This window comes from Rhinopithecus bieti, unplaced genomic scaffold, assembly GCF_001698545.2.
Source record: "Rhinopithecus bieti isolate Rb0 unplaced genomic scaffold, ASM169854v2 scaffold_11587, whole genome shotgun sequence".
Lineage (NCBI taxonomy): Eukaryota > Metazoa > Chordata > Mammalia > Primates > Cercopithecidae > Rhinopithecus > Rhinopithecus bieti.
The window spans coordinates 2254838-2260323 of NW_016806966.1; the positions used below are offsets into that span (position 1 = coordinate 2254838).

General features: G+C 41.9%; 1 pseudogene; it reads left to right on the forward strand.

Annotated features, from left to right (window-relative positions):
* Positions 1–4827: 4827 nt before the first annotated feature.
* LOC108534030 (40S ribosomal protein S20 pseudogene) lies at positions 4828–5184 on the forward strand (annotated as a pseudogene).
* Positions 5185–5486: the final 302 nt, after the last annotated feature.

A 5486-nucleotide genomic window follows, 5' to 3' on the forward strand; every position in this document is an offset into this window, starting at 1 on the left:
ACGTCACCGTCGAGTCCGCCCGGCCCCGCCCGACTCTGAGCGCTGTGCATCCCGGGACTTGTAGTCACTCTACCTGCCGGGGGAAGGACAGGATGCGACCTCCAAGAGCCTGCAAGTCCGATGTGGCTGCCCAAGTCGGGAACAGGATGGAGGTCATATCCAATACTTCCGGTTAAAATCTCTAGATAACTAGGTCTGGATCATCCTGCTCCCAAAAGAAAATCACTGGGGAAACAGCTCCCAATAGCCCCTGGGCTTCATTCTTCAACTTCTACCACTAGATAAGGATGGATGTTTGTTCAGAGTTTGGGTTTGATTGGCCTTGGTTTAGGTTGGCATCTAGGGCTAAACCAATCAACCAGAATCAGGGACTTTGTAAGATTATGGAGGAATCCCGTGATGGGAAGCTTCCCAAAAGAAGAGGGATGGTATTCCCAGACATGGTGCTGGGCTGGCAGAACAACTGGGTGTTAGCTCTATTTTTCCAGGACTTCCTTTTCCTCTAAGATCCAGCTCAACCCTCCTTCCGCAGAGAGATTTTCCCAGCTCACTAAACACCTATAAAGAGTTGGTGGCCCTCCTTGATGTTCCCCTAATCTCTTGTGCGTGTCTCTAGCACTGCACTTGTGCGGTGATATCTGCTTGATATCTTTGTGTCTGTAGCATCTAGCACATAGTGGGCAGCATACTGAATAAAGATTCTACCCTAGGAAGAAGCAATGCCTGAGTGTGAATCCCCCGTCAGCCACTTACTAGACGTATGACCCACGGCAACGTATTTAATTTCCTTAAGACTCAGTTTCCTCATCTCTGTCCTTGGAATAATATCATCTTGTGATTTCTGAGGAAATTAAAAGAAACGATGCTTTTAAAGCACCTGGCACGATGCCTGACATGTATATGGTATAAGCTCTTGAAAATTAGATGTTATTGGGTGCTGAACAAATGATCATAAAACAAATAAGTTAGTTAATTTTAGGAACACGTCTGTTGCTTAAATTCGGGTAATACCTGAAAATACAAGTGTTCTCTGCCTAGCTGACAGGACAGACCTACTAAAATCAACTTTTGTAAACCCTTGTTAAGTAGTACCAGTTTTATTTCCTTTCCTCATATGCAGTGGAAGTAGATTTAAAAAACGCCACCTTCTCATCTGTTTTTTTTTTTTTTTTTTTTTTTTTTTTTTTTTTTGAGACGGAGTCTCACTCTGTCGCCGGGGCTGGAGTGCAGTGGCCGGATCTCAGCTCACTGCAAGCTCCGCCTCCCGGGTTCACGCCATTCTCCTGCCTCAGCCTCCCGAGTAGCTGGGACTACAGGCGCCCGCCACCTCGCCCGGCTAGTTTTTTTTGTATTTTTTAGTAGAGACGGGGTTTCACCGTGTTAGCCAGGATGGTCTCGATCTCCTGACCTTGTGATCCGCCCGTCTCGGCCTCCCAAAGTGCTGGGATTACAGGCTTGAGCCACCGCGCCCGGCCCTCATCTGTTTTTAAATTAAGTAATTTCAGGCTCTGGCTCAGAGACCCTTCATCTTAAATAGTCAACTTCATAATATACTGGAGAGGACATCCAATTCTGTTTCCCTGAGCCCACCAGAAGATGCCCAGAACCTTGCATACACTGATTTATCTGAGGAGATCAGGATTATGTCAAGTGGACAGAGACGTGTCTGTGTGTCACTGTGTTCAGTCATCATTCATTCGTTCATCTGTTCATCCATTAGTTATTAACTGAGCAAATGGCATTTGCTGTCATTCTGTAAATTTAGATTTATTAAGTGAATCCTTTTCAAGGGAGATACCACAGGGCCTCTCATTTGAAGGGAAGTTGCAAAATAAGTTATTGGCCTCAGGAAGCTTAGAAACTAGTGGGAGTACAGAGGATGAAGTTCTCAGTGATGTCTGAGAAGGCTTAATATAGGAAATGGGCTAAGTAGGATTCAAAACAATTGAAAAGGGACACTGAAAGATAGGTAACAGGCCGGGCGCCGTGGCTCACACATGTTAATCCCAGCACTTTGGGAGGCTGAGATGGGTGGATCACTTGAGGTCAGGAGTTTGAGACCAGCCTGACCAACCTGGTGAAACCCGGTCTCTACTCAAAATACAAAAATTAGCCGGGCATGGTGGCACGTGCCTGTAATTCCAGCTAATCTGGAGACTGAGGCAGAAGAATCGCTTGAACCCAGGAGGCAGAGATTACAGAGAGCCAGGATTATGCCTCTGCACTCCAGCCTCGGTGACAGAGTGAGTCTCCATCTCAGGGAAAAAAAAAGATAGTTAACACAGGGAAAAAAAGATAAATTTAACTTCATAAAAATTAAAACTTTTGCACATCAAAGGATGGTATCAACAGAGTGAGAAGGCAACCCATGAAATGGGAAAAATATTTACAAATCATACATCTGATAAGGAGTTAATATACAAAATATATAAAGAATACCTATAACTCACAACCAAAAAAAAAACATTTAAAAAATAGGCAAAGGATGATGAGCTGGGCTGGATTCCATCCTGGTAGCCAAGACTAATTCTCCCTCGAGTTCTTGGGAGATGGGCCTTTGGCAAGAAGGCTGGTGTTAGTGGAGCGTGCCCGACGCCACAGAAAATACTACTTTTAAGGAAACGTAGCATCCATTGTGAACATGGAAAATTAAAGATAATTCACCATGCTTGTTGTGGCTTCAGTTCCTAAAGAACTCTACCTCAGTTCTTCACTAAAAGACCTCAATAAGAACATAGAAATTAAACCAGAGAAAATAAGCACTAAGAGGATTGTTTCCATTCAATACTTGGACCTGCAAACATCAAAAAAGCCATTGAAGAAACTGAAAGACTCTCTGAAAGCCTTAAACTAAGATATAAAGAAGCTGAAGTCTGGAAAAAACTTGAGGAAAAGGACAAACAGGAGGAAGCACAGTGTCTACAACAAAAAAGCCAGGAAACAGGAAGAGAGAATGGTGGCACATTGGCTAAAGGTTCTTTGGAGAATGTATTGGATTCCAAAGACAAAATCCAAAAGAGCAATGGTGAAAAGAATGAAAAATGTGAGACCAAAGAGAAAGGAGCAATCACAGCAAAGGAACTATACACAATGATGACGGATAAAAACATCAGCTTGATTATAATGGATGCTCAAAGAATGCAGGATTATTAGGATTCCTGTGTTTTACATTCCCTCAGCATTCCTAAAGAAGCCATCAGTCCAGGGTGGGTTACTGTGTAGTAAAGTAGTCAACTATGTAGTAAGCAGTGAACTGTGGACCTTAGTAAATGTTGCTACTTAGCATTCAAGCTAAATGTGATAAAGTAGTCTTTTCCTGTTAACCTTTTAAATGTTTGCCTCTTTTGGAGGGGAGGGAAAGGGGAGGTGCGTTTTGGGAGCAGAGCTTTAATAGGCAAAGGAAAGAGAAAGGAGAACAGCTGTCTCATTTTCCAGAGTGAGGGGTGCCCAAATGGGACTTCCCTAAATCTTTGCTCCTTAAAGACACACCTTACCCTTTTTGAAGGTTGAAGTTACGGATTTCCTAACTTTTGATTTGGCTGTTTTCTCCTATTTGTGGTATTTAGAATCTTATCAAAAGAGAAATGAAGTTGCCTTTTCCCTCTCTCCCGAGGTGTTTGTTGACTGATTTTTCCTATTATTTTCTGTTTATAAGCATTGAATGATATGTACCAAATTGACTAAAATTGTGAACTAATTGAATTGTTTTACATATTGAAATTCCCTATATTATCTGTGACACAAAAGTATCCAAATTCTGTATGTGTGCTTAAGTTAAAAGAGTACAGTCTGTGATGCCAGGCTCTATTCAAATAACTGTCACTTACTAGCTGCATTATTTCTAGCTAGTGACCTAACATTTCTAAATTCATGTTTCCATCTGTAAAATGGGGATGATTGTAGAACCTATCTTACAGAGGTTTCAGGAGACTTAAATGAGAAACATTATATATACACACACACTTTAGCACCGGTCCTGGCATGAGTAAGGACTTGATTTAAAATTTTTTCTTTCTTTTTTGGTAAAAAGGCCTTTAACCTATGAAATAGTTTAAAGTGACTTGCATGTGTATGTTGTACATTAGAAATCATGACAGTGGCAGAGCTAAATCTCCAGATACAGGGCTATTTTCACTATTTGCAGCATTCTTATACAGATCCTATTATCTCTCTGGGTCTTAGTTTAAAATTATATATTTTTAAAATTAGGTAATAAAATCTGTATAGTTCTTGGCATATGGCAGATGCTTGATAACTATTTGACCTGAGGCATAGAGTGCTTTGTAAATAAGCTATTTAAAAATTAGAGTTCTTAGGCCAGGTGCAGTGATTCACACCTGTAATCCCAGCATTTTGGGAGGCCAAGGTGGGCGGATCACTTGAGGTCAGGAGTTCCAGACCGGCCTGGCCAACATGGTGAAACCCCATCTTTACTAAAAATACTTCAGTCGAGTGTAGTGGCACATGCCTATAATCCAGCTACTCGGGAGACTGAGGCAGGAGAATCACTTGAACCCGGGAAACGGAGGTTGCAGTGAGCTGAGATCCACTGAGATCCACAGTGAGTGCCACTGCGGTCCAGCCTGGGCTACAGAGGGAGACTCCGTCAGAAGGAAAGAGAAAGAGAAAGAGAAGAGAGGAGAGAGGAGAGAGAGAGAGAGAGAAAGAGAGAGAGAGAGAGAAAAGAAAAAGAAATTAAAGCTCTTTGAGAAAGACACCGGTCAAAGGTGGTGGCAAGCGGTAGTCTGCCTGCTCCTGCTCCTGCTCCTGCCTCACTGCTGTTGCTCTCACTGAGGAACCAGTCGGTCAGGAAGCCGCGCAGCAGCCATGGCTTTTAAAGATACTGGAAAAACACCCATGGAGCCGGAGGTAGCAATTCACTGAATTCGAATCACTCTTTATGAGCCGCAGCATAAAATCCCTGGAGGAGGTGTGTGCTGACTTGATCAGAGGAGCAAAGGAAAAAAATCTCCAAGTGAAAGGACCAGTACAAATGCGTACTAAGACTTTGAGAATCGCTACAAGAAAAACTCCTTTTGGTGAAGGTTCTAAGACATGGGATCATTTCCAGATGAGAATCCACAAGCAACTCATTGACTCAGTCCTTCTGAGATTGTTAAGCAGATTACTTCCACCAGTATTGAACCAGGAGTTGAGGTGGAAGTCACCACTGGAGATGCTTAAGTCAACTATTTGAATAAATTGATTACTAGTTGTTAAAAAATTAAAAATGAGCAAAGGATTTGAAAAGACATTTTTTCAAAAAAGATATACAAATAGCCAATAAGCACCATAAAAAGTATGCAATATCACTAATCATCAGGAAAATGCAAATCAAAATCACAATGAGATGCCATGTCACACCCATTAGAATGGCTACTACAAAAAAAAGAAAGAAAGAAAGAAAGAAAGAAAGAAAGAAAGAAAAAGGAAGGAAGGAAGGAAGGAAGGAAGGAAGGAAGGAAAGAAAGAAAAGAAAAGAAGTG